Source organism: Motacilla alba, chromosome 24 (genome assembly GCF_015832195.1).
Source record: "Motacilla alba alba isolate MOTALB_02 chromosome 24, Motacilla_alba_V1.0_pri, whole genome shotgun sequence".
NCBI lineage: Eukaryota > Metazoa > Chordata > Aves > Passeriformes > Motacillidae > Motacilla > Motacilla alba.
Genome location: NC_052039.1, coordinates 3,570,964 through 3,598,467, shown reverse-complemented (window position 1 = coordinate 3,598,467; position 27,504 = coordinate 3,570,964). Strand labels below are relative to the sequence as shown.

The window sequence follows — 27,504 nt, the reverse complement described above, 5'->3', positions numbered from 1 at the left end:
TGATTCCTCTCAGCAGTTTCTCGCTGACCTTTGAGTTTACAAAGCCCTTAAGTACCACGGAGAAGGAAAGCAAAATATTTGTAGTGATAAATTTCCACCCTTGCTGGCAACTCAGTGTTGGTCCTATTTTTTGCGGCATTTTTGGGCTCTAATGGATTAAAAATGGACCTTGATTCTGATATTTCTGACTCCCCTGTGCTTCGGAGAGCCTGGCTGCAGGTGTAGCTTGAGTGGTGGTGAGAGAGATTGTCCCACCAGCTCCCAGTGAGGCAGCTGCACAAAGGGACAGGGACACCCAGGGACTCAGAACATCCTGGTTTCCCACAGGAGGTGCTGGAATCCTGGGAATTAAAGGCTGGGCTTAGCCAACACAGAGCCCAGCTGGGACAAGGCTCACCTGAGAGTTTGCTGTGCTCTGCCCGTTTCTTCCCCCTCATTTTAAACCCTCCCCGCAGTCCCAGGCAGATGTGGAATATTTCCCCTGCCAGACTGGCAGAGTGCTGCTCTGGGGTCTGCTGCTTGCCACGCTGCTGCTGGCCGGGTTTCAGTGCCAGATGACATTTTCCCAGAGCAGGCAGGGTTTATCACCAGCTCTGATGAAAGCTTTCTCCTTGAGCAGAAGGACGTGCACGAGGAGCAGGCACTGGCCACTGAGCTGAGATGCTTTGACGCCGTCTCTGTGATTGACAGAACGTTCCAGTCCTGCTCCACAGAGCACAGCAGGAGCCAAGCCATGCAAAACATCTCCTCTCCTTGCATCTTCAGCTCTGTCTCAGCCAGCACTTGGCCCAAATATTCTCCCTTTGCTGTCATTCAGAGCGGTGCTGCTGGAGCTGTTCCTGCCTCTGGTTAGCTCCTCTCCTGGCTTCCTTCTCGCTGCTCGCCAGCAAACAGACAAACCAGCACAAAACCAGCCAGCTCCTGCCTTCTGCTGCTGGATTTGTGGGGTGCCCTCGTGGCAGGGAGGAATGATGACTCTGACTCCATGTTCTCAGAAGGCTGATTCATAATTTTATTATCTATATTATATTAAAGAATGCTAAATTAAACTACACTAAAGAATAGAAAAAATATACAGACAGAAGGCTAAAAAGATAATAATGAAAACTCGTGACTCTCTCCAGAGTCTGACACAGCTTGGCCCTGATTGGCCAAAGAGTGAAAATAATTCACACGAGAAACCAATGAAACAATCACCTGTGGGTAAACAATCTCCAAACACATTCCAAAGCAGCAAAACACAGGAGAAGCAATCAGATAATTATTGTTTTCCTTTCTCTCTGAGGCTTCTCAGCTTCCCAGGGCCAAGGATTTGTCCAGAAAATGTGAATGCCACATTCTGCTGGGAGCACCTTGCATGGGTGTTCAGTTTGGGCAGTAATTTTCCTGTTTTATTGATGAACCACTTACGTTTGGATTCCCGGACTCCATCCATCGCTGCGTGCTGGGCAGCAAAGCAGGAGAGGCACAGAGACACGTGCAGTACCTGCACTGTGAATATTCCTCATTTTCGTATGCATGCACACATCTCTAGATGCCTCTCAGTCTGTGCCAGGAGTGTTATATGACAATACAAAGATTTTTTTTTAATACATATTTGATGCTTTTCTGTGCAATGCCAATACATTTATTTCTTCCTTCAGGTGAATTCCTGCACCCGACCACCTCCCTTCCCTCCAGCCAGCCGATTGTTTTAAGCTCTGCCACTCCATGTACCATGAAGGAGAGGTAAACAGGCAGCCAGAGAATCGAGGGAGGCAGCTGGGAGATTATTAATGTTGAAAATATCAGCAAGCACCAGCCCTTTGATCACCAGGCGTGTTTACAAAGGGACCTTTCCTCGGCACGCACCCTGCCGAGCTCGTTGGCATTCAGTGCATGCCACAGCAGCTGCTCCTGTCTCCTGCTCCTGCCTGTCCAGAGAGGCTGGAAAACAGTCAACAGGTAGATAAATAAAGAGAGAAACTCGGGATATGGGGTTTAAGGAGATGCAGCCTGACAGGAGGTGGGGAGGGAGAAGCTGGCAGGCTGAGACTGGCCCTGCTCCAGAGGTCTGGGGAGCTGCCTTGATGCCCTGTGCAGGCTGGCCAGGAACAGAGGCTGGACAGAGCTAGAGAATAAAGCAGGGGTTTATTCAAAGGCCTCCATGGATGCACCTTGGGCAGCACAAGAGCCCAGCCAGGGCTGCACCCAAGATGAACCCAAATGGTCCCAAAATGCACGAGCGCTCCCGGGGTCTCTCCCTTGGCTCAGCTCTGCTCCATTTGCACCTTGCAGTTCATTGTCCCGTTCCAGCTTTAGCCCAGGCACTCCCATCCTGCTTGTTTTTCTCTCTGCAGCCCACGCTGTTTGTGCTCCTGGGCTGAGATTTGGATCATTTGTCCTTGGTGCCCAGCTGGAGCAGGAATTGTTTTGTCTCCCTGCTCTGTGCAGAGAGCTCAGCATCCCCTGATGTGAAGCTCAGACCCTCACACTAAAGCAGCACAGAATCTGAAAAATAGGAAAGCTAAAACATGAGGCAGCAGCCTGGGGAATTGGGAAAGGACAGGGGACAGATGGGAGAAGCACTGTCAGCTGAGCCTGGTGGCCACTTTCAGCCCTGCTTCACTTTCCCCTTTCACCCCCCTGCAGCCACACCTGTGCCTGTCACTGCTGGAGAAGATTTGTGCTCCCCAGCTCGTGGTTTAGCTGTGTGGATGCTGATCAAGGCTTCTGGGCTGTTCCATAATAGAAATAACCAAGAGCACCAGCATGGTCTGGACTCTGTCCTTATCTGGGTCCTCATCTGAACCTTCTTCCAAACAATTCTCCTTGGGACAGAGTCTGGACCACAGAAAACCAAAGATTGTCCCAGTCCCATCACTCCCAGCCTGGCCTGAAGACACTGATAAAATTTCACAGTGGTTGCTTGGGTTTGGTTTTCTTTTTCTTTTTTTTTCATTTTATTTTCCTCCATGGAAAACCACTGTATGACTCTGATGGGTTTTTTTGGGTTTTTTTCCTTTTTAAATCAGGAACCAGCCACACCCAGCAAAGCAGTGGCTGCACTTTGACACTTCAGATGAGCCCTGGAGCAGGGCTGGCCCAGTGAAAGCCATTCCCTGGCCAAGCCTGCTGGATGCAGATCACAGTGTAAATAATAATAATTACTAATTATGGCTGAGTAGCTCTCTGCAGCTCTGCCTTGCTCGGTGCCATCCACGCTGGCTCTGGGCTGCATCCTCATCTGGGTCCTCTTATTTGGAATTATTCTTCCAAATAATTCTCCTTGGGACAGAGTTTGAACCACTGAAAACCAAAGATTGTCCCGGTCCCATCACCTCCAGCCTGCCTGCAGAAATTGATACAATTCTTGGGTAGTTCTTTGGGTTTATTTTTTTTTTTTTTTGTTTGAACCACTGGATGACTCTCACGGGTTTATTTTCCCTTTTTAAACCAGGAACCAGCCACGTCCAGGCAGTGGCTGCACTTTAACACTTCAGGTGAGCCCTGGAGCAGGGCTGGCCCAGTTCCCTGGCTGTGTCTGCGGATGCAGATCACAGTGTAAATAATAATAATTAATAATAACTGCTGATTAGCTGTCTGCAGCTCTGCCACGCAGGCTGGCAGCAGTGGCAGGGGCTGGCTCAGTGTTCCCCAAACAGCATTTGCAGCTTTTGTTCTGCCTGGGTGCAGCTGTGGGGAGCAGCCCTGGGTGAGCCCCTGGCTCACACATGGGTGAAGGGACAGCCCTGGGCTTGCTCTGAGCGCTTCAGGAGGAACAAAAACACACAAAATAATAATTTAGATCCTCAAAATAAACATTACATGAGCAGGAAGCAAGGAGAAGGAACAACTCACGTGTCGCAGGAGCTGCTAATTCCCGCCTCTCTCCCGTGACATCCTGGGGCTGTGGTTTTCTCTGTCCCTCTTTTATTAACATAAAGCATTTTTATAGCTTTAATTCCATTTTCCTTGGCCTTTCCCTCACACACAGAGGCAGTTTTATAGGTTTGGGTTCTCCATCTCGTGCGTGGAAACACCTGTGCACAGAAAGGAACACACAAGCTGGTTTTACGGATTTTTATAACTTTTGTGTGTGTCTGCCTTGTGGTTGAGAAGCTCCTGTGGCTTTATTTATATTTATTATTATATTGCATATATTATTATAATAGTTGAAAATCTAAGGTATAATATATATTATATAATGTATATAGTATATATTTTATATTGTATGTTATATCATATAATATTTAATTACATTGAGTAGAAAACTTTATATAATATTATTTTATTACTATATTACATTTTATATTATAATATATTATATTTATTTTATTTATTATAGTATGTAAATAGTCCTTCCCATACACATTCATGCTTCTTCAGTTCTGTCACTCAGAAGCAGGTGCTGCTCCATTTCAAAGGTAAAAATGCTGGGATTTTCCTACCTTTACATTACTAAAATCAAATTAAAAGATCTCTTTCTTGTGTTTAGTCTTAGGGGGTGGAAATGCTTTAATTTAAATGAAGCTACTGGACTCAGCAGATATAAATGGATGGATATCATGGTAAATGTAACATTTGTGATATACAAGAGATCACCTAAATACTCCTCCCTTCAAAGAAAGGTTCTGTTCTCTCTTTTAGTTTACTCCTGGAAGAAATAAAATGTCAAAGCAACAGAAGGATTTGTGGTTATATCATTTGTTTTCCTGCTTTTTCAAAAAGTAATGGAAGCTGAAAATGTGAGTAAACACAAAGAAAAGCTCTTTACTGTATATCAGATAATGTTTTGCTTTGCAGCAACTTTGTTATCTTTAGGTTTTCAATTTTAGTTAGACCCAAGCAAACAAAGCAGTAAGAAAACAAATTTTAAAAAGTATTCAGATGAAATAGGGGTAGGAAGGGAAGCATTTTCCCCTTTAAGGTTTTGATAAAAAGAGTAATAGCCACTTTTTTTAACCAGCTTGTCCATAGAATCTTCATCCTTCCTACATTTATTTTTTACCTCTAGTACTCACCTGCTGTAAATGAATGAAAAGTCTTCAATGTTAAACCTCACAAACAATTTTAGGGCATTCTTCATAAAACATCACCTCCCATACCAGCAGCAAAGGAGCTTTTAGTGGGAGCTGCTTCCTTTGGGAAGGATGAAAACTGAAGTGGAGAGGCTGGACAGGAATTAACTCCAATCTCCTCAGGGGCAAATGTTGCTCCAGCAGAATTTTTAGCATCTTAGCCTGGGAGAGGACAGGGAGCTGAATAAATGGCAATAGCCTGACGTCATTTGAAATGTTCTCAGGGCTCTCTCTGGTCACACTGTTTATACAGTTTAAGGTTTGAAATGTAGCAGTTGCTGTTATCCCGAGATAAGACACAAAGAAATGCTGTGTGAAGCCACTGAGGGTTATTTCTGTAAATCAAATTATTTCATACTGCTCGGTTTCCAAATGGACTCTAATTAAATTAAACAGCTTTTTTAACATTTTTTTTTCTTTATCACCACAGGCAGATCGAGATTGCGTTGCCATTATGGGGGAAGATCTATATTTATAGCGTGGAAAGAATTTGTGCAGCAGCCACTGTTGTCTCTGTGTGCCTGACAGGACATTTCCATTCTGCACTAATGTTGTGTAACCTTCGGATGAGAGGAGCAGGCACAAAATACTCACCAGCATTGGCAAGACAAAGCTACAGGTCTTTCTTCTTTTGTGCTTAAAATATCAGAGCAGATGCTAAACCCCTCTCCTGTTAATCTGTTGGAGGTTGAAAGCTGAATTCCCACTCACTGACACAAATGCAAGGGAGAAATATCAGATATCCTGGGTGGCAGGAGAGAAATACACAAGAAATCCAATATGTGCTGAGGAATTCCAGCTCTGCTTTGGCTTTCATTTGCTATCTCCCAGGGCTGTGTCTGAGAGCTGATAATCCTTCACATCCCTGTCCCCAGAACATCCCTGTGAAAAATTGCCAGCCCAGCCACGAGGGAGATTGGCAAGAGGAGTTCATATCTTTCCCAATATCAGCCCTTCATCAATCCACAGCTGGCAAAGGTTACACTGCAAAATTGGTTCCCCCCAGCAGGAAGACAAAGCTTTTGGAGGCATTTCAGTATTGATGAGAGGAGCTGTGAGTGTGTCTTGCTTTGAAAAGCCAGGTGTCTGCTAAGGAAGGCAGGAGCCTCCCCTAAAATGGAAAATGTAAACCCCCTCCCTCCAAATTTTATAATTTTGAAATTAAGGGGCTCTCAGGCTAAGATATGGGAGCAGGAATAACAGTTCTTTATTAGGGAAGAAAATAATGATAATAAATAAATATAAAATTAATGAAAATAAATAATAATATTAATAATAAATAAATCAATCAATCAGTAATACAAACCAACCCTGCCAGAGTCAGAGCAGGCCCTGGAATGCTGTGGGTCAGGCTGGTGGCAGCAGTGCCAGTCCATGGTGGCTCAGCCCTCCTGCAGGGCCAGCTGTGCTTCTGCTGGAGCAGGGATCCTGCACAAGGCTGGAGTTTTCCTCTGCAGCTCCAGGGCTGCTGGAGATGGGCCTGCTCTCCCTCTGGGAATGCAGGGCAGAAGAAAGCTGCTCCTCTGGGAATGCAGGGGGCAGAGACCGATGCGCTGTTCCCAGGCTCAGATTGTATCCAGGTAGGAATGCTTGGCTCCTGCCCTGGGCAGAGCATCTGCCATGGGATGATGGAATTTGATCAGCCATGCAGGGACACTCCCTGGCCATGGACAGCAGAGATCTCCTGGAGGGAGGATTGGCTGTGGGAGAGATAAAGAGAACTGCCCCACAGATAGGAACAGAACACACAGCCCCATTTCCAACCTGAGAGCGTCACTGGCCTTGGCCAGGGAGCTGTGAGAGCCCAGCCGGGTTTGTCAGAGCTGCTGGAACAGCTGGGCTCAGCTCTGCCTCTGGCAGAGGCTTCCTCACGTCACTCCTTGGGCAGAGCAGGTCTGCTCTGCTCCTCCAGGTGTGAAAATCCAGCCTGCTCCGAGGAAGGACCCTGTTTGTGCTCCAGATGTGCTGGGATTCAGTGCAGCAGCTCCTGATGCTGTGAATTCCAGCAGACACCACTCAGACATTCCCCTGCTGTCCCTGCGCTTGGCAATTACCATAATCAATGCAATTACCATAATCAATGCAATTTACACCCAGAATAATCAATGAGTAGCTATCAGGAGCATTGGGAGCTGTGTATCCAATCTTCTGCTCCAATTCTCACTTTTTTTCTTCACTCCAGCTTGCATTGCTATAAAAATACCTACCAGTTGAGCATAATAAGGTTAAAAAAATAAAAGAGATTCAAAGTTCAGGATGCATCCTCATTTAAGGTTCTCAACAGAAATTAAAAAAAAAAAAAACCAAACCAACATTTAAGTAACTTTAACTAATACATCAAATTAAATACCACTTACTTAACCTATTCAAATCTGAAGAAAACCATTCTCAACCTACTTAATCAATCTACCAATGAACAATTAACCAATACCACAAAATATCTCTCCAAATCTCTCACAATTCATTACCAATCCCACTAGAAAATAAAATCTCTAAACCAAATTTCTCCCTAAAACACCCTCTAAACCTCAAAAATTAACAGCTATAATCATAATAAACAGCTCAGTTGGAGTGGGCTTCTGTGTTGTTATTACAAAAATATTTTTATTACATTTTCTAATATGTAAAAAAATAAGTCTAGGAGGAGAACTCAGATTCTTCTTGGCTTCCTGGTGATGAGAATTAAGATTAAGAAGATGTGGAAATTGGCCAGCAGATGAGTTGTAACAAATTATAATGTCAAAATGTGCCCTTTTTTTCACTTTGTTGGTTTTCCTTTCTCAAACAGGAGGGTTTTGCCCTTTGCCAAGGCTCCATCACCCCAGGCACCCCTGCAAGCCTTCCTCCTGTCCTCTGGCTGCATTCAGGGAGCGTTTTGCAGAAAATCAGCAGCAGCTGCTGGGGGTGGCTGCTGCGATTTGCTCCTCTAAACAAACACAGGAGGGGAGGCTGTGCTTGGCCAGGACAGTTCATTTCCCTGACACCGAGGGACCGTGGGACAGCAGGGACATCAGGAGCAGGCTTAGTGCCCAGAAAATTGTGTCTCTGTCATCTGTGGCTGCATGCACAGCGCTGCCTCGGGGGGAACAGATTCCTTTAAAGAAGGAAACCTGAGTTTAAAATCATGTTCTTGCTGGCCCACAAAGGGGCATTGCACAGCTGATCCACGGGCAACTGGTCTGGGGGAGTGCAGCTGCATTTCTCTTCACAGAGAAAAGCAAGGCACAACTTTGTTGTGGAGTGCTTTTATACTTTGTAATACTTCGCAATAGTTTTGTTTTTATATCTCCTATTTTCCCCAAGTAGTCTACCCCAAATTGTACCCCCTCCACCTGTGTAATCATTCTCCTTTGTTGAGGTCATCCCAAATCCCCGCCCTGGCTCCCTGTCAGTCACTCAGCATCCCATCCTCTCTATCTAGAACTTTCGGTCCAAGTTGACAAGTGATTAGTCAGGGGCCAGGGGTCAGCCCAAGTATTATCCTATACGCTATCCCAAATGTCCATTCCCTAAGTTTTCATCCCTGGAGGGTCTTTATTGGTCAGCAAATGTATCTACCTTTGGTTTCCTCCCTCTCTTTCAGTGTAACCTTGGCATCTCTCCCGGGGCTCGGAGCAAGAGGCACCACTGAGGTGTGGCTGCGAATAAACCTTGGTTTGGCCCCTTGCTGACAGTCGGCGTTTTATCCTCTACCGCTGTCTCTGGTGTCTCTTCTGCTGCAAAGGCGACTAGCCTGACTGCCATCAGTGCCCTCAGGGCACAAGAGAATGTCCCCCCGCTGCCACCCGGGGCTGGCCGGGGCTCCTGAAAGGCTCCCAGAGAGATGGAGACACAACTTCCCAAGGATATTCAGGAATTCACATTCTCTGAACCTCAGAGAAAGGAAAAAACCAATTCTTATCTCATTTACTGCATTTTGGAACAAGTGGAATGCATTGTTGAAGATGGTTTACCTGAAGGGAACTGGTGATTGGATTCTGGTGTGAGTGTTTTGATTCACTGACCAGTTGAATCCAGGTGTGTGTGTTGGGACTGTTGGCTGACAGTCACGAGATTCTGGGCAGTTGAGTGGAGTTGAGTGCTTGGCAGATTCAGTGTAATAAAATATAGAATATTATAGTACAGTAAAGTAATTAATCAGCCTTCTGATAAGATAGAGTCAGATGCATCATTTTCTCCCCCTTGTCGGGGTTGTCCCGCTTTTCCAATAGGGGAGCCCTGGTTTAGCTGCCCAAACTCACAGCAACTTAAATTCCACCCTGGGAGCAGGAGCTGTGTCCTTGGCAGCTGCTGTGGAGCTGTGGTTTGAATAAAAAGAATGAAAAATACAAGAAAAAGAATAGGATAATAAGATAAATATTAATAAGATAAAAAAGATAAGAATAAAAAATAAAACCAGTATTTTAGCTCTCTCTCCCGGGCTCTGCCCAGCACAAGGGATTTGAGGGCAGGGCTGGGGGAGAAGCTGAAGGCGCTGGCTCTCCTTTTCCCAAGGAAATTTCCAGAAGGCTGTGGGAGCTTTCCAACCAAAGATTCCCAGCCATATTCAAGGGAATATTTTCAGCCAGAGAGGTCTGGGACATGTCTCAAACACTGCCTAGATAAGCAGTAAATTAAAAACCAATTAAGGCAGAGGGAGAGGATGCCAGGTGTGGCCCAGGCTCTGTTTAAACTTGCTGCTCTCCCTGTCACACTTGGTGGCACTGCCAGCTGTCACCGCAGGCTGCCTGTGCCCAGGGCCTCGAGGTGACAGCGCTGGTGCATGTCTGAAGCAAGTGGGCACCTTCTGGAAAAACATCCCAGCTGCCTGATGCCATCCATCACAGAGGAAGCTCCTCCTCAGCTCTGCATCCCCAGCAGCTCTCCTGGCTCAGCATTCCCTCAGCCAGGCAAGTCTCCAGCGTTGTGAACCCAGTCTCAGCATTCTTATTCACTGCGATCATTTTGATCATTGAGAAGCCACTCCCAAGTTCCTGGGTTTGTTCTGAGTACCTGGTAAATTACAGGACCATTCCAAAAAAAACCCCAGACATCCCAGGTAACGCAGATGAAGCAGGTCCCTACTGCAGAATTTTCCATCCTGTAATACAGGCTGACTTTCCATGTCCAAGCCCATTGAAATCAGCAGGAAATCTGACAGGGATTCCACCTCTCATGGCCTGAGCATCACCTGGAGCAGGTAATGACACTCGGGGCTCACCTGCATTCAGAAAGGCTGGATTTATTTATGTATGGGTTCATTTCTTTGGGGTTTTGCTAATGAACAGAGATTCCTGACTCCTCTGCAATGAATGCATAGGCAAACATGCTGCAGATTTTGCTAAGCAGAGTTGACCAAGCTTTTGGAATAAAAACTCCTTAAGATGTCCAAGAGCCTGCTGATATGCCTCATATGATCTGTTTTTCAGGACTGGGTTATAATTCCAAACACGGCACTACTTATTCCACTCCGTGGAGTCTAATTAACTGTCAGGAATGCATTGTTGAAGGGATGATGGATTATACCAAGGAAAACATTAATGAAGCTCATTCCAGGCAGCACACGAAGACCAGAGCTGATGTCACTGGCTGCATGGAAAGTCCGTTCCTTTTGGTTCCCAAAGCCTGGAGCAGGGTCTGAGTGCCAATCCCACCCAATTAAGAGCTCATTAGCTGCACCCTTTCCTCTCACTGTCGTGATCAAGGTGATTTTTGCCTTTGTGAGTAGCAGAGACTGGAAGTGAGCACTGACTGGGGGAGTTCCTCACTCCCAGCTGTCAGTGCTCCCTGAGAGCAGAGCCAGGCTGCGGGAATAACTCTGCTTGGCCATTCCCACATCCTGCAGAGCGGGATCTGCCTCTTGCTGTGCAGTTGGGAGCAGCTAAAAGCTCTGAAGGACCAGCAGAGCATCCACCCTTTCCTGCTGACATCACACCCTCCCAGCTCAGGTGACATCCAGCTCTGGAATTGTCCTGCTCAGCTCCTGAGCTTCATGGCTGGGACCTGGCCACAGCCAGCTCCAGGCTGACACTGCTGTCTCCCTTTTTCTGTGCAAAAATCCTGCAGGATCAGCTTTTCTCCCCCCTGCCTTCCTGTGCCCCGTCCCCAGCAGAAACAGTGGTGTTCTTCTGTGCTTCCCCACATGAACTGGGGAGCTGTTTGCTTTGATGCCTTTTTGGGTTGCCTAAAAACAAAACTAAGAGAATAAAAGCAGTTCTGTTTATTGAAGGGCCTTCAGGTACATTTAGGGCAGACGAAGCCCCCCAGGGGCTGCACCCAAAAATGGACTCACAGGTTTCACACTTTTATAAGTTTGGTCCATTTGCATTTTGGGGTCAATCTGCCAATTCCAGCTTCAGCTAATGAAGGCATTGACCCCAAGTTTGCTGCCCCAACTCCCTTTTGTTCCCATCTCTCAGGCCTGAGGCAGTGAGGGGTCCTTGATTGCCAGGCTGGAGAGGAATTGTTGTGTCTGCCCCAAACGGGGGAGCAGCAGCTCCCACTGTGTGTGGAGTTTGGAGTTCTGCACTAAAGAGCTGCAGGGTTACAAACAGATGGGAAATAGAAAAGCTGAAATCCTAAGGCACCAGTTTGGACATCCAGTGTCCCCCAGCCTGCACAGCCTGGCCCCCTGGGCAGAGCTGCTGGATCAGGGCAGGGAGATCCATTCAGCACTGGCCACCCCTGGGCTCCTGCTGGCCCTGGCTGGGCCATCTGCTGAGGGCAGCCTGTGCTTCTCTCAGCCTCTGTCCAGCCCCTGTGTGCCCCTCAGAGGTGGCAGCAGCCAAGGTGACAGTGTGTCATTAAGTGGGAATGGATCCCCACGTGAACCCAGAGGACAGGGGTGAACATAAAAACCTGGCACAATTTTTCTCACCTCACCCTGAGCAGATGGCACCAAATTAGTCCTCTCTCCTTTTTTTTTTTTTTAACCTTTTAAATAATGAAGCAGCAACCTGGCTGAAATGGCCCCATCTGGATCACATAATCCTAATCTTCCTCCGAGGTTAAGTGCAGGTTATGTCACCAGGAGCTGAGGGGACAGCATGGGCAATGGCACACAGATCCATCCTGTGACTTCATTTCCATCCCTGGTAAAGGTGGGATTGGGAATGGCCCCTTCTGACTGCAGACCTTTCGCCAGAATCCTAAATTAGTGGGAATTCCACCGCTGCCTTCTTCCCCCATTAACAATTCTCACCCTACTCATTTAAAGTGCAACAAGTTGGAAGAACAAGCAGGGCCTTACTCTAAATTCAGCTGAAATCCCCAGCCTGGAGCTGCCCTGAGGCTCATCAGGGCTCAGTTCAGCGTGGAGGTTGGGGTCTGTCCTCTCTTTCTACTCCAGATCCTAACCCAACTATTTAATTTAGTGTAGTGGGATTAAATCCAAGGCTTGACTTGAATTTCCGCCTTCCAAAATGTGCAGGGAAAGTCTGTCAGAGGCTGTGAGCAGCAGGATAGGAAGGGGTTTAAGGGTGACGCAGAAAAGTCTGAAAAAAAAACTAGCAGGATTAAATAAAGCGCTGAGAGTTTGACACAATCAGGAATTATATCCTATTAGACTACAGGATAATCCCAAGAGAGGTGGCAGAATGCAGCAGGCAGTTTAAACCAAATTGCTTATACCAGCCTGTGAATACCGAAAGATAAAAGGCAGCAGATAAATTAATTAAAAATCCATCGTTCAGACAGGCCTTGCTTTGCCTCTCACTGTCCCTGGAATTCATGAGCAGAGAGAGAACAGCACAAAGCCAGTGGCACAAGGGCAGGGCTGAGCCTGCCATCTGATTATGTCAGTTAATTTAAGGCAAAGACACTGCAACACAAAAAAAAAAAACCATTCCAGCAAACAAGAGTCGCATCCCAACGAGCCATTTGTCACTTTTTTATGACTGCATTTAAAAGGCAATCTCCGAAACAAAGTTCACCCCGCTTATATCTCATCACCAGGACCTGGTGCCTGCTGCAATGAAAGCAATTAATTGAGGTCCTTTACATCACTTTCTCTCATGCATCATTGAGTTAATTATTTAATGACATATAAATCCTAATGGTTCAAAAGGTCTGGGGCTGTGCTGCAGCTTCATTGCAAAGCTGCCTTTCATCTCCCTCTTCTCACACAAGAGCAGCTTCCCTTCCCTGTGAAGAAGGAGCTCTCTCTTTGAGATATTGTTGTGGCAGCCATCAAAAGGTGTGATATGAAATGTTTATTCACACGCAGATAGCAGATATTAAATGAAATGAGACATATGTGGTTGCCTGTTTGTTTGGTGCTCCCCTGTTAAACCCTCAAGACACTTCCCCGTTGCTCTCTCTCCTTGGATTGGCTGTGGAATGGGATATGTCTGTTTGATCCAGTGCTTTCACTTCCATTAGATAATGCTTGTCAGCAAGGAAACACCACAAATTAATTAATTTGTTAAAAAGACTGAGCGTTTCCTTAACAATGCCTCGCATTTGTTTGGAACCTTTTATGTAAGGCTCTTGGAAAGCTCTGCAGAGCTGAATTAATTAGTGGTGAGGTGGCATTTTCTGCCGTGCCAGTGTGAGCTTGGCACTTTTGGGGCTATGGCTTTAAATTAAGTCAAAATTTTTAAAGTTTGTGCTTTAAATTGTGTGTTTGGCTCCAGGCCTGGCTGCTGCTGGGTGCCTCCAGCCCTGAGTGGTGCAGGGACATCCTGCCCCTCTCACAGCCTGGGGCACAGAACCTTCCCAGCTCAGGGGAATTGTGCTGACCCTGTGAGAGCAATGAGGGATTTGTCTTTCCAAACAAGCTGTGGGGCTGCTGGTAGATGAAACCAGCACTGAGAGAGAAGAGAAACAATGGGATGGATCCCACTGAGTGATGAATGGAAAAAGAGATTTGCCTTTACAAACAAAGTGTAGGTTTGCTGATAAATTAAATTAGACATTGAAAGACGAAAGAAACAATGGGAAAAACCCTAAATTCCATCAGAATTAAAAATTAAAAGGGAGGGTTATACATTAGAGGGGAATCTTTGGTATCAGGCATTTTGGAAAGTCTGAACCTCACAAGTACCTCAGAAATGGGGGAAGAGAGAAGGGAAATGTGGCTGGGAAATTGGGATAAAAAGGAGGCTGCATCCTCCAAAAATCTGAGAGACCCCAGGGAATGCCCCATGGCCTCTCCCTTGATTGGAATAAAGTGACAGGACTCCTCTCTCTCCTTTTTGGACATCAACCCCTGGTGTTTGTGGATGGATTTTCCTGACACTGGTCTTGCAGAATCTTTCTGGAGGCCCTTTCTGAGCCATTTTTCTGGGGTATTTCACCCCCTATAAATGTCTTCTCCTGGTGACCAGCCAGCCGCAGGGAGGGGATGGCTCCTGCTGTCATCCCTCCCTGCTCAGGTGAGGTGACACTGCTGAGAGGGAGGAGTTGGAATCCACTCCAAAATTACCAGAAATGCCCTGTGCTCAGAAGTGCCACATCCCCTCTGCAGCCTGGGTCTGGGCACTGCTGTGGCAGCACTTTTCCCTTCTGTCCTGCCTAGGAGAGGTTTTTGTGAGCAGTTTGGGTTGGATGTTCAGCCTGGTTTGTGTTTGTGAAGGAGCTCTGCCCACAGGCTGGGGTTAGGGCTGACTTTGCTCCCAGCAGCAGGAGATGCTCTGAGCTGGGAGCAGCGTTTGGCGCAGCTGGGGGTGGATGTTTGGCTCTGTTCTGCCGTGCTTTGCTGAGTCTGGGAGCAAGATCTGTACACAAACCGAGCCCACGGACTGAGATTAGTCTTGACTTTGCTTGCAGTGGCAGGGAGATGCTCCAAGCAGTGTCTCATATCCTGCTGCCAAAAAAAAAAAAAAAAAAACCAACCAAAAAACCAAAAAAAAACAAACAAACAAACAAAAAGAAGTAGAAAAACGCACATGGCCAGTATGAGTTTCTTCCCCAGATCATTTTCTTTCAGCTGATGCTGCCTTCTTCTTATTTGTAGCCATTTTGTGAATGGCTGTGAATGCCTAAGCTTCACAAAAAAGAAATGGCTGTGTTTCTCAAACCCTTCCTTATCAGGCTAAAAAACAATCATTCTTCATTGTAAACCGAGCTTTAGAACGTGTGAATTATCTCGTGTCCATCACAGTCAGTAAAAACAACCTGGCATGGCGCATCCACTGTGGCTGGGGGAATTCAAAGACATTTGCAAGCATGCCTTGTCTGCAGAGGGAACAATGGGCCGGGCACAGCTGCCTGGAAGCTGCTCAGCACCAGCTGCAGCCCGGCCTGCTCCTCTGGGAGCTGACAGCTGGGGAGGGACAGGGACAGGAGGCTGGTGGCAGGAGAACACCCTGAACTCTGACACGGGGGTGGGACACCTCGGGGAGCTGCTCTGCACCTCCACCATGGTGTTAAATGTGTTTTGTTGGGGTCAATTTGTTGTGTCTTTCATGATCTTGGTATCTCACCTGCCTTGGAGGCACAGAAGAGCTTCAGTGCACAGTGGGAATTGCAGGTGAGGTGGGAAACAGGCAAAACTTTTACATGAGAAGCACACAGAGTTTTCAATGCCCACCAGAGCAGGGTGTTTCCAAGAGCTGAGGATTCTGCTAAAATAACGAGCCAACCACATGGCACTCAGTGCTCTGAGAAGGTGCTGGGCAGGCACAGCTTGGACTGCATCCTCCTGGAGCTGTTTTCCAGCCTGAATGATTCTGGGCAATTCTTGTATTTGCGGGGTTCCCAGACGAGGAAGGAAGGAATGATGCATCTGACTCCATGTTCTCAGAAGGCTGATTTATTATTTTATTATCTATATTATATAAAAGAATACTATACTAAAACTATACTAAACTGTACTAAAGAATATAGAAAGGATACAAACAGAAGGCTATAAAGATAATAATGAATCTCGTGACTCTCTCCAGAGTCCAACACAGCTTGGCCCCAACTGGACAATAAATCAAAATAATTCACAGCAAAAACCAATGAAACAATCACCTGTGGGTAAACAATCTCCAACCACATTCCAAAGCAGCAAAACACAGGAGAAGCAAATGAGGTAAGAATTGTTTTCCTTTTTCTTTGAGGTTTCTCAGCTTCCCAGGAGAAGGATCCTGGGCAAGGGGATTTTTCCAGAGAATATGACAGTGACAGGCAATGGGGCTTGGAAGAGGCTGCTTCCCTCCCCTTGCTGTGGGAAGGGTCACTGTGGCCACGCTGCTTTGGGGTCTGTGCCACGTCCTGCAGTGCAGGGACCCCTCAATTCATGGGGTCCCTGAATTGCTGGATCCCAAAATCCACCAAAATTGATGGTTTTTTTCAGGAAAAAGCTGTTTCAGCCTGGGGGAAGCTCTGTAAACCTATTTTGGGACCAAGCTGCAGCCATGTCAGCTGGAATTTCTTGTTCCTGGGCTAACCCTGCTGCAGGGCCCTCCATGGAGAAAGAGGAGCTGTAGGGCTTCAGTGCTCATCATTTCTGCTGCATCTGCTCCTCCCCAGCTGCAAGGAGGGGTTTCCACATCGGGGGGAATCATTAAATAATGGAGAATGGTCTGAGTGTCTTACTCAGGTCAAAACATTGAAGAGACAGTGAGAATCCAGGAAGAAATGTGATTTTTCCAGGTTATTCACACCTATGTGAGAATGAGAAATCACAGAGTGATGCTTGTACAAATTAATGGGGGGAAAAAAGGAAAAATCCACCGTGATCTGTGAAATACAAAAATTCCAGGGGTGAGTGGAGGAATCTCTGAAATCCCCATGTCTGGAGGCTCTGGAATCATGTTGGAGAGGAATCCTTGCCCCTCTGGTTGCATTTTCCCTCCATGTTTGGTTTTAGCCACTCTGAAAGCTCCTCTGGCAGTGTGGGGTTTTTGGTGGGATTTGGTGAGATTCTCCAGGCAAATCCAACCCTTCTCCTTCTTCCACTGAACATTCCAGCAAATCTCTCCTGGTCTGCTCCAGAAGCATCAGACTTTAACCCTCGCTCAGCAAACTGCCACACCAGGACTGATTTGGCAACAGAACATTTTCCAGGGCATGTTTTTTAACAAAACCACATTCCCCAGGACCCCTGCTAATAAAGAGATCAAAGGCAAAGCTCAGCTGGTACAGAGGCAGCTGTAGACATAGGTGTCCAAATGATTGTGAACAGAAATTAGCAAGGAGAGCAAGGATTGCTCTGAAAATAATTTGTTTGATAGAACAAGAGCTGTGCAGTTTGAGTAATTATTCCTGCAGCACTTTTTGGGGAATACCCTCTTGCTTTCTGCTCCCTTGTTCCAGCCTCAGCTAACAGGTTCTCCCCGCTTGCCTTTCCTCAGGGAAGGGGCTGTAATTGAGAGAGAGAGGAGGATGAATTAAACAGATCCACTTTGAAAGTGAATTGCAGCTTTTCAGGTTGCCCAAACTCAGGCAGACAAGCTGCCCTTGAGATAAAGCTTTTGCATCTGTGGGAGAGAAACAACTGGCCAGGAGAACCATTTGCAATACATTTCAGCAACACTTTCTAAATTAAGTGCTTTAAAGATTCCATTTAGATTCTGTCAGGCAGTTTCTGGGTGTTAATTAAATACTGACTGATTATGGAAAACTTATTTATGGGAATCCTAGACCTGCTGATGCCTCTAGGAGCATTTTATAACACATCCTACTGAGAAATAAATTTTTTTGCATTGATTTTTCTACACCCTTTTTTTCACTTATTTTGAAGAATGTTATCAGGAAAAGAAAGATTTCTTTCTTAAAAGTTTTCCTGCCATAACTTCTAAATTCTTTGGTTCTTACTGGATGAGTAGGAGACTGCAGGTGATAAATCATAGGCTCCAGTTAGAAATATTCAGACTCTGGAAATGCGGCCACTGGAATTAAAAATGAGACATAGAAACCTTTTTTTCTCTTGCTTTGTGGGCACCCTTTTTGCTGTGGACAACCCAATTCTGATGGTGTCAGCAGCAGGTTAACCATGGCAACCACAGTGAAAAGCTGGCAGAATTGGAGATTCAGAGGCTCAGAAATTCACAAAAGCAGGGAAAACTTCATGAAAATGCAACAGGTGGGTGTGGAGCTCTGGCGACGTGTCTTAAGGAACAGAACTGCTGGGATTGTCACTGGGACTGTCACTGGGACTGTCACTGGGATTGTCATTGGGATTGTCACTGGGACTGTCACTGTCACTGGGATTGTCACTGGGACTGGGATTGTCACTAGGATTATCACTGGGGTTGTCACTGTCACTCACTGTCACTGGGTTGTCACTGGGGTTGTCACTGTCACTGGGACTGTCACTCGGACTGTCACTGTCACTGGGGTTGTCACTGGTGTTGTCACTGGGATTACCATTGGGGTTGTCACTGGGATTGTCACTGTCACTGGGATTGTCACTGGGGTTGTCACTGGGGTTGTCACTGGGGTTGTCACTGGGACTGTCACTGTCACTGGGATTGTCACTGGCAGGAAGCAGGCTGTGCCTGGGGAGCTGCTGCATCATCTTGTGGGGACAGGAGCATCCTGTGACCTCCCAGTGCTGGACTGGTGACACAGCTCCTGTGCAGCACCCAGTTCAGCCCTGAGGAGCCTGGCTGATTAAAGCTGTGGAACACACCTTGAAAGGGCCTCCAGGTGTGACTCGTGCAGGGGGAGCCCAGCAGAGCACCAACATTTTGCTTGAAATGATTAAAACTGAGCTTAACAACGCATCCCAAAGGGCAGGAATGACAAACAGAGGTGACCAGAGCAAACACAACCCTTCCAGGCTGGCATTGGCCCCAGAGAGCCAGACAGGCATCCTGGCTTTGCAAAAAGCACCAGGGGTTGTCAGCCCCAGGTTTAGTGCAGCTCCAGGGAAGTGTCCAGGGACCTGTTCCCTGATCCCAGGAGCTCAGGCGGCCCTGCAGAAGGGCTGGGCCCAGATGAGCAATGCCTGATTCACACACACAGCCGATCCATCATCATTGCCTTTGATTTAATGCACAATAACCCTGCCTCTAGGCATAAATTAATTGTGTGGTCGTACATATGAGTCATTTAATTGTAATTGTTATTACCTTAATTTCTACAATTACAGTGGGTAAACAACAGGGCTTCCTTTTCCAAGGGACTGGCTCACGTTTGGAGCACGTTGGCTTCCCTGTCTCGCTCATCTCTCTTGGCAGCTCTCGAGAAAACATCGTGTACATCCTCCCAAGCAGGGAATTTGGAAATATTCTTATGGCAACAACAACTTCTCCTTCAGCTCTGGCCAGCTCCTGGGTGGGACGTGGTGACTGAGTGACACCAACCTGCCCTTCAAAGGGACAACTTCATCAACAGCTGAGTGCCAAGAGGTTGCAGCTCTTGTCTTCCTGCAGTGGCTGCACCCCACACAATGGTTTTTAAACACAGATTTACAGATCTTCCAGACACTGACCTTTTTTTAATTTGAATTTTAGATAAATATTTTGTACATCTGGCCCTGGGCTGGCTGATGTCTCCTGCTGATGGGATGAGGCAGTGCCTTTCCAGCTCCAGATATCACAGATCTAAAAGAGAAGAATTCACCAATAACTTCAGTTCATCTCCTCTCCCTTCAAGCTACAACCCCTTTAATTACAGGCCTGTAACATTTTTCAGTCGTTCTCACTTCCCAGCAAATAGTTTGGCTAATAGTGGTTGTATTGATGGACCCATCCAGCAGAGCAGAGAAAGAACCAAAGCTCCTGGATTTAAAATGAATGGAGTGTTTACCTGTACATCATTTTAATGGATGGTGAAATTCATTCTCATGATAGACCCATAAATGTCACTTTCTGTCTGCCACAGCAAAATACTCGTGTAACAAATGGCATGCTGCATTAATACCCAACAAGAGGATGTTCAAAGCAGCTTGACTTGCATTACACACGCTAATAAAGGCTCAACCTGGGATTTTTATTCATTCTGTTGGCTCAGGGAGCAGCAGAAACACATGGGTGGAGGTACAGCAAGAGGGAAGATGAATGATATGAAATTAAATATAAACTAGTCTGGTTCCCAGAAATGAGATCCTTTGTTGAGCTTGGGTTTATTCCAGGTGCTCCAGTAGAAACTATTTTTATTTGTTTGGGTTTTTTTTACCACAATCCTCTGTGAGTTTGCTCAGCTTTGAGAAAACCTGGAGGCTGAAAGCAGCTTCTTCCATCCCTCAGTGGAAATGCAATCACATCCCTGAAATCCCAGTGTCCAGGGAGCTCAAAGCCCTCCAGGTGTGCACAGAAGAGCAATCAGGGCCCTTTATTACATCCTGTTCTGCCCCACTCTCCCAGGACAGCAGCAGGTTTGGGACACTGTGGGCAAAAAGGAATCAGCAAAACATCCCCAGCCTTTTGTTTCCCGCTATTTTCTCTCCAGGAAAATCTTTTCTCAGGTTCTCTTTCCTGCATTCCCCTGGGTTGGGAAGCACAAACATTGTCCTCTCCTGGGCCCGGGGATGGGATGGAGCAAGCAGCAGGGAACAACGCCAGCCCCCGTGCCAGGACCCAGCTCTGTGCCTGTCCCTCTGCCTTTGACCTCCCAAATCCATCCCGTGGGATTTCAGAGCAGGGAAACCAAAGGAAATTTTAGAAATAAAAATTACTTAGCAAAAAGTCAAACCCTCTGAAGCTCTATAAAAATCAAGAACTTTCTTCACCTCTAAGTCACCCTCTAGGCTTTAACAGAGAATAATGTTTCATATCATCCCTTGAGAATAATGTCTCATATCTCATCCTTTTTAGCAGGGATGGTAAAAATAGGTACAAAACGTGGAGAAAAGGAGGATATCTCTCTTTCTCTCAAGTTCCCCATAAGCAGCTCTTATCTTTGGGATGTTCTTATCTCCCCGTGATGGGAAGGGCTGGGTGTTTCCTGAGCCACAAACAGTCCCACCACCACTTTGGGGCTGAGGAAGACTCAAGTCCTGTGAGAGCTTTCCTGGATCACCCTTTATCCCTCCAGAAAGGCACTGATTGAAGCTCCCACCCAAAGAGCACTCCTTGTGTGCCCTCCCACAGTCCCTGGTGATAAATTGGGGATGGGGGTGGATGAGAAGCCCCTAATTGTGGGTGCTCAAAAAAAGGCCAGGGCTTTGTGTTCCTCAGCAGAGGATTGGTGCCTGGGGGAAGTTTAGCAGGACCTAAATTGAATCATTTAATTCACAGAAAACTCCCCCCTCCCATCCTCTGCCAATTTTCTGTTACACCTTTGGTTTCATCTTTATTCCCTTTGGTTTAGTTCCAGCTCCCCCCGTCCCTAAACTCTCAGAGTGGAGCCCTCCTGCTTTTCAAAAAAATGCTGCAGCTCAGTTTCCAAGCCTTGCTGAGCTCTGTCAGATCATTTAAATATTTAACTGAGCCTGGATGGACTATTTGTTAATTAGAGCTTTCTGTGTTAGAGAAATGTTCCCTAATTTGCATGTCTTAATATAAATATCCCCTGGATACCAGCACTTAAAGCTGCAAACCCCTCCACAGGAAAAAGTTGTCAGGGACGAAGCAGAATGGGATTCCCCTGCTTCCCAATTCCCAGGATCCATAGCCATGTTCCTCAGACTGGAAACATCCCAAAAGGAGTGCTGGGACGGAGCTCAGTGTTTGGATTAGCTCAGGTCTCCAGCACAAGGAGCATCCCAGACCTCCTGGGCTCTGTCTTAGGTTGGAAATGCAAAATGTGGCTGGGGGTGTGTGTTCTGTCCCCATCTGTCAGAGCTGGGGCAGTGATCCTCTGTCCATGGGGCAGGTTTCTTTATCTCTCCCACAGCCAATCCTCCCTCCAGGAGATCTCTGCTGTCCATGGCCACTGAGTGTCCCTGCATGGCTGATCAAATTCCATCATCCCATGGGAGATGCTCTGCCCAGGGCAGGAGCCAAGCATTCCTACCTGGATACAATCTGAGCCTGGAGCAGCACAGCAGCCTCTGCCCCCTGCATTCCCAGAGGAGCAGCTTTCTCCTGCCCTGCATTGCCAGAGGGAGAGCAGGCCCATCTCCAGCAGCCCTGGAGCTTCAGAGGAAAACTCCACCCTTGTGCAGGATCCCTGCTCCAGCAGAAGCACAGCTGGCCCTGCAGGAGGGCTGAGCCACCATGGAATGGCACTGCTGCCACCAGCCTGACCCACAGCGTGCCAGCTCCTGCTCTGACTCTGGCAGGGTTGGTTTGTATTGCTGCAGTTTTGTTTTATTTTATTTTTATTTTTTCCCTAGTACAGAACTGTTATTCCTGCTCCCATATCTTTGCCTGAGAGCTCCTTAATTTCAAAATTATAATAATTCACAGGGAGGGGGTTTGCATTTTCCATTTCAAGGGAAGCTCCTGCCTTCCTTAGCAGCCACCTGGCTGTTCAAACCAAGACACAGGCCCTGCTGGAGATGGGATCTGAGGCGTTCACCTGCTCCTGATTTCTCTCACTGAGCTGTTGTCGGAACGTGTTTGAGGCATTGCTCCTCTCTGATGGCCTCTCCAGCTTTCTGTGTGAGGATAGTGGTAATTCCATGGTGATACTTCAAGAAATATCGCTGCTCTGTGTATTTAAGGGCTTTGAATCGTGAAGAGAAAGGGGAAGTGTAATCTTCTTACATTATCATTAAAGGCATCAACTAATCCTGCTGCAAAGGTGTGATTTGCTGATGGAAAGGGGAACCTTGCTGCTGCCTGGGAACGCATCTTGCCAGCTAATGAACACTTCTCCCCCAGTTCCTCAAAAGCTTATCTGTGCCTGATGAATTCCACATCCCTGCCTGGTTAATGCACAGTCCCCACCTGGCAAATGCTGGGGCCCTTTCTATAAATATTTGCTTTCCCACTGCTGAGTAAAAACAACAAAAGCTGGATCTGGGATGTGCAAGTGCTGCAGATCAGGCAGGAGGTGGCACAGTCAGGTGGGCAATCATCAAACCATCCCGGGGCACACTCAGGTTTTTCATTTTGCTGCTGACTTGATCTGCTGCCTCAGGCAAAGCACTTCACTGCTCTGCTTCCAGTTCCACCCGCCAGGAAAATAAATATCACCATATCCAGCTTTGTCCCTCTGCTTTGGAAAACAAAGGAGGTGAGAGCTGGGAAGAAGCATTCCTGCATTTAGCTGTGTGGCAGTGATCTCTGCCTCTTTTCCAGGCAGGATGAGGGAAAGTTTAACTGTTCCTTCCTCAATTTGCAGGCATGGGATTCCTGTGCCAGCCCCACAGAGGGGAAGAGGGATGTGAGCAAGGTTTGGGAGCCTCTGGGCACAGGGATTTATGGAGGGGAGATGTGCCAGTTTGCTGACAGAACATCATTTTTCCTCCCTTGATAAGTTTTTTACCATTGCTGGTGCAAATTGGTCAGATTTACCTTGCTCCTGTGTGTTCCATCTGCAGCCACACAGCAAAGTGGTTCTGCTGATAACTTCCCCTTCCCAGACATCAACCATTCTCTCCAACACCCAGTGGCTTCCAAAAACTTCTCCATAGCTTGGAGAGGCTTTGCACAAGGAAAAATCCAAGCCAGAATGTTTAGGGATGGCTAAAATGGTGTGAATGGAAAGGAGTTTTGGGTTTGGTGCAGGATGTTGGAGTCCAAGTGAAAAATCCTTGAGCTGAGTGGGCTGGGGACAACAACAGGATTTGCTCCCAGGGAATGGAGGTTTCACAGGCAGGAGGTTTGTGCAAGCAAGATGAACCCAAAGAGGGCGTTTTTCACGAGGATGGAGGAGTTGGAGCATCTAATATATGAATAAGGAATTATCTCTGCATAAGGAATAACCTGTGAAGAACCCCCAGGCTGACAGGGAGCAGCAGCTGTGTGGCAGGAGCAAGGACTGTCCTGGACACGTGGCTTGGCCATCCCCAAAACCAGAGATAACCCCAGCTTGTGCCACTGCTGGCAGCAGCAGGAGCTCTGCAGCCAGCTGGCAGAGAGGGGAACTCTTATTTGCACATTTATTTCATGCCAGGGTTCCTCAGTGCATCAAGTGACTGCAGCACTATTGGAAAAAGAACACAATTATTTTGGATTTCCCATTTCTTATCTCTAATTTTTTTTTTTTTGTTGTTCCTCAATGACTTGCTTTTAGTTAATGAAACCTCCTGCTGCTTAGGAAAGGAAAGGAGAGGCTGTGCTTTCCAGCCAAAGGGGTGTGAGTGTGTGCCAGGCACTGTCAGCACAACACCCTGCTCAAATTTGGGCAGGGACCTGAGTGCAGGAGGCTGACTGAGGGAGCAGGGCATGAAATTCCACTTGTCTGCCTTTTTCTGTGGGATCTGGAATTCAAATTGAAGCTTCAGTTGTTGATGTAAGACCTGGAAGTGCCTGTTGCCATCGCTGACTCGGGTGGATTCACCAGGAACGGACTCCAGAGTGGAAATGAAACTTTCTGAGCTCGGAGTCCACACCTCCATCTCCTGTTGGGGTGGACACAGAGGATCTGCAGAATCCCGGTTGAAAAATGGGACACAGCTGTGATTAAAAAGAAAAACCCTTTGTCAGCTTTCTGAAAAGCTATTTGATCCCCCATGTGGGGAGAAAAAGGGGGAAGGATGCCTTTGAATAGCTCCTGCGCCTTGGAAACGTTTTTAATATCCCTTTAAGTGCAAGCTCCAGCATGTTCCTGGCTGGCACGAATTGCTCTCATATTAAAAATGTAGCTGTGGTGTTTTATGAAGGGGAAACATTTTTAATGCCAAAGTAGGGCTATTTTAAAATGAGTTGGTTTTATGAAATGGATGAGGTGGTTTTATTTTAAAAAGACCGTTTGGGAGGGAAAACTGTGGCTGTATTTCTGTCTTACAGCGTAAGACAAAGCTGCATTTTTTTACACTACCTCTTTTTTGAAAAGAAGGGGCTAGATTTGAATTTTTTGGGGTTTCCATGGAGTCTCTTTAGGCTCTGCCTGCAGACAAAAATGCAGTTTTTCATGAAGAGTGTGGTATTAAAAATAATGAAAGGTGTTTCTTTGGCTCAAACACAAATTGACCTTGTGGAAAACTGCTTTGGAGTAAAATCTGCATCTATAACTATAAAAAATAAGAAATAAATATAATTTATAATAATTTATAATTACAAATAATAATATAATAAAATATGAATAAAATAATGTATAATTAAAAATAATATATAAATAACTATAATAATACTATTAAATATATAATTATAAATAATATTATTTAAAATTATTAATAATAATTATAAATAATTTTATAATTATAGAATTATTCTAAATTAAATTATTATAAAGTTATAAAATTAAATTATTATAAAATTATAACATTATTCTAAATTAAATTATAAATATTAATTCTAAATCCTGCCCTTCTGGCTGTGCAGAGATTGCCGTGACAGCAAACACAGAGTTTTAGCCACGGCCTCATCCTTCCTGCCAAAGGTGCCTGAGGAAAGGGCAGCACCAGCCCCGCTTTGCCTCCAGTGTTGGGCACCTGCAGGAGAGAACTGGCAACACAAACCCTGAACAATTCCGTTAAGTAGGAAGGGAAGGCAAACCCATCATAACAGCTCTGAAAAACAAACCCCAAACCCAACAACCGCCCCAAAAGCAGCAAATCACAGCTGCTTTGTTCACCAGGAGCAGCCAGGGCCGATTCTCCCTGTGCTGAAGGAGGGCAGGGATCTTTCTCTGGGGGAACAGCTGTCACAGCAACCTCTACACAGCCAGAAGGGAAGGATTTATAATTATTATTTATCATTTTTATTTATAAGAAAATTATTATTATTTATAATTATAGATTTAATTATATTCTTATAAATATTATATATAGGAATATATATTCTTGTAATTATTATTTATATTTATTGATATATTATTTATAAATTATAAAATATTTTATTTGTATTTTATTATTATATTATTTTCAATTATAAATTATTAATAAGTTTAATTATTTTAATAATAATTTAATTATTCGTATTTATAATTATAAATGCAGATTTTACTCCAAAGCAGTTTCCCACTTTGTATTCGAGCCCCAGAAACACCTTTGACTCTTTCTAATGCCACACCCTTCATGAAAAACTGCATTTTTGAGCTGCAGCAGCCCCCCCAGCACAGCTCACACCCAGCTCCAGGACAATGTGGGACATTGTGTGTGCACAATCAGAGAGGTGGAGGACCCTGAGCCAGCCCAGCACCAAACCTTCACCTCCCAGCCCACAGATCCTTTACATTTCTCCAGGGGCGCTGCTCTGCCTGTGCTGGGGATGTTACGTTCCATTTGTGTCCCTGAGAGGCAGGGCTGGAGCTGCTCTGGCTAAAGTGAGACTGTCCTCTCACCTGGAGCACCCACACTGCTCTCAGCTTGCTGAACTGATTCATGATCCTGGATTCCCACCTTTGTTTCCTCATTAAAAGCTCTGTTTCTGGTCCATAATCCTGGATTCTCCCCTTTGTTTCCTCATTAAAAGTTATGATCCTGGATTCTCACCTCTATTTCTTCATTAAAAGCTCTGGTTCTGGTCCATAATTCTGATTTCTCACCTTTGTTTTCTCATTAAAAGCTCTTTTAAAGTTCCTGGAATTACGTTATTTCCACTCTATGATTCGTTTCTCAGTGTGCTGCTTTCTCTCCCCACCCCTCATCTCTCACTTCTTCGTGCTTGTGGGCAGAGGGAAAAGCTTTGGGAATGCACCCTCCAAAGATTAAAAAAAACAAAATGTTAAAAGCCAGGCAAACACTTTTTTTGAGCGTGCTTGTTTGCAGGAAGTTGAGAGGGGCCCTGGCTGTTGTGAAGAAGAGCAAGGCTGATCTGTGCTCACACAGGATGATTTCGAACACAGACTGTGGGTGGCACAGGACCAAAGGCAAATTCAAACACTTTTCAGAGGTGAAATTCCTCCTTTCCTGCATTAGCATCTTGGCTCATTTCAGGGTCTGAGTGGCTTGGAGCGTGTGCTGCAGAGAGGCTGCCAGTGCTGGTAATGCTTTGGCAGTCCTGACTGACCTCAGGTGCTGCTTCCACAGCTCTCCCATCCATCCCAGGAAATTCGTGTTCTTGGTTTGATCAGCCAGGTGGCTGCTAAGGAAGGCAGGAGCCTCCCTTGAAATGGAAAATGTAAACCCTCTCTTCCTGAATTATTATAATTTTGAAATTAAGGGGCTCTCAGGCAAAGATATGGGAGCAGGAACAACAGTTCTTTATTAGGGAAAAAATAAAAATAAAATAAAAATGCAGCAATACAAACCAACCCTGCCAGAGTCAGAGCAGGAGCTGGCACGCTGTGGCTCAGGGTGGTGGCAGCAGTGCCATTCCATGGTGGCTCAGCCCTCCTGCAGGGCCAGCTGTGCTTCTGCTGGAGCAGGGATCCTGCACAAGGCTGGAGTTTTCCTCTGCAGCTCCAGGGCTGCTGGAGATGGGCCTGCTCTCCCTCTGGGAATGCAGGGCAGAAGAAAGCTGCTCCTCTGGGAATGCAGGGGGCAGAGGCTGCTGTGCTGCTCCCAGGCTCAGATTGTATCCAGGTAGGAATGCTTGGCTCCTGCCCTGGGCAGAGCATCTCCCATGGGATGATGGAATTTGATCAGCCATGCAGG

At 46.2% G+C, this 27,504-nt stretch overlaps 1 long non-coding RNA gene across 1 annotated transcript; it reads right to left on the bottom strand.

Annotated features, from left to right (window-relative positions):
- Positions 1-1,290: 1,290 nt before the first annotated feature.
- LOC119711384 lies at positions 1,291-5,176 on the bottom strand. Its single transcript, XR_005259719.1, has 3 exons — positions 5,004-5,176; positions 3,841-4,022; positions 1,291-1,926 (listed from the first exon to the last, which is right to left on the bottom strand). It is a non-coding gene; the product is annotated as an uncharacterized LOC119711384 (long non-coding RNA).
- Positions 5,177-27,504: the final 22,328 nt, after the last annotated feature.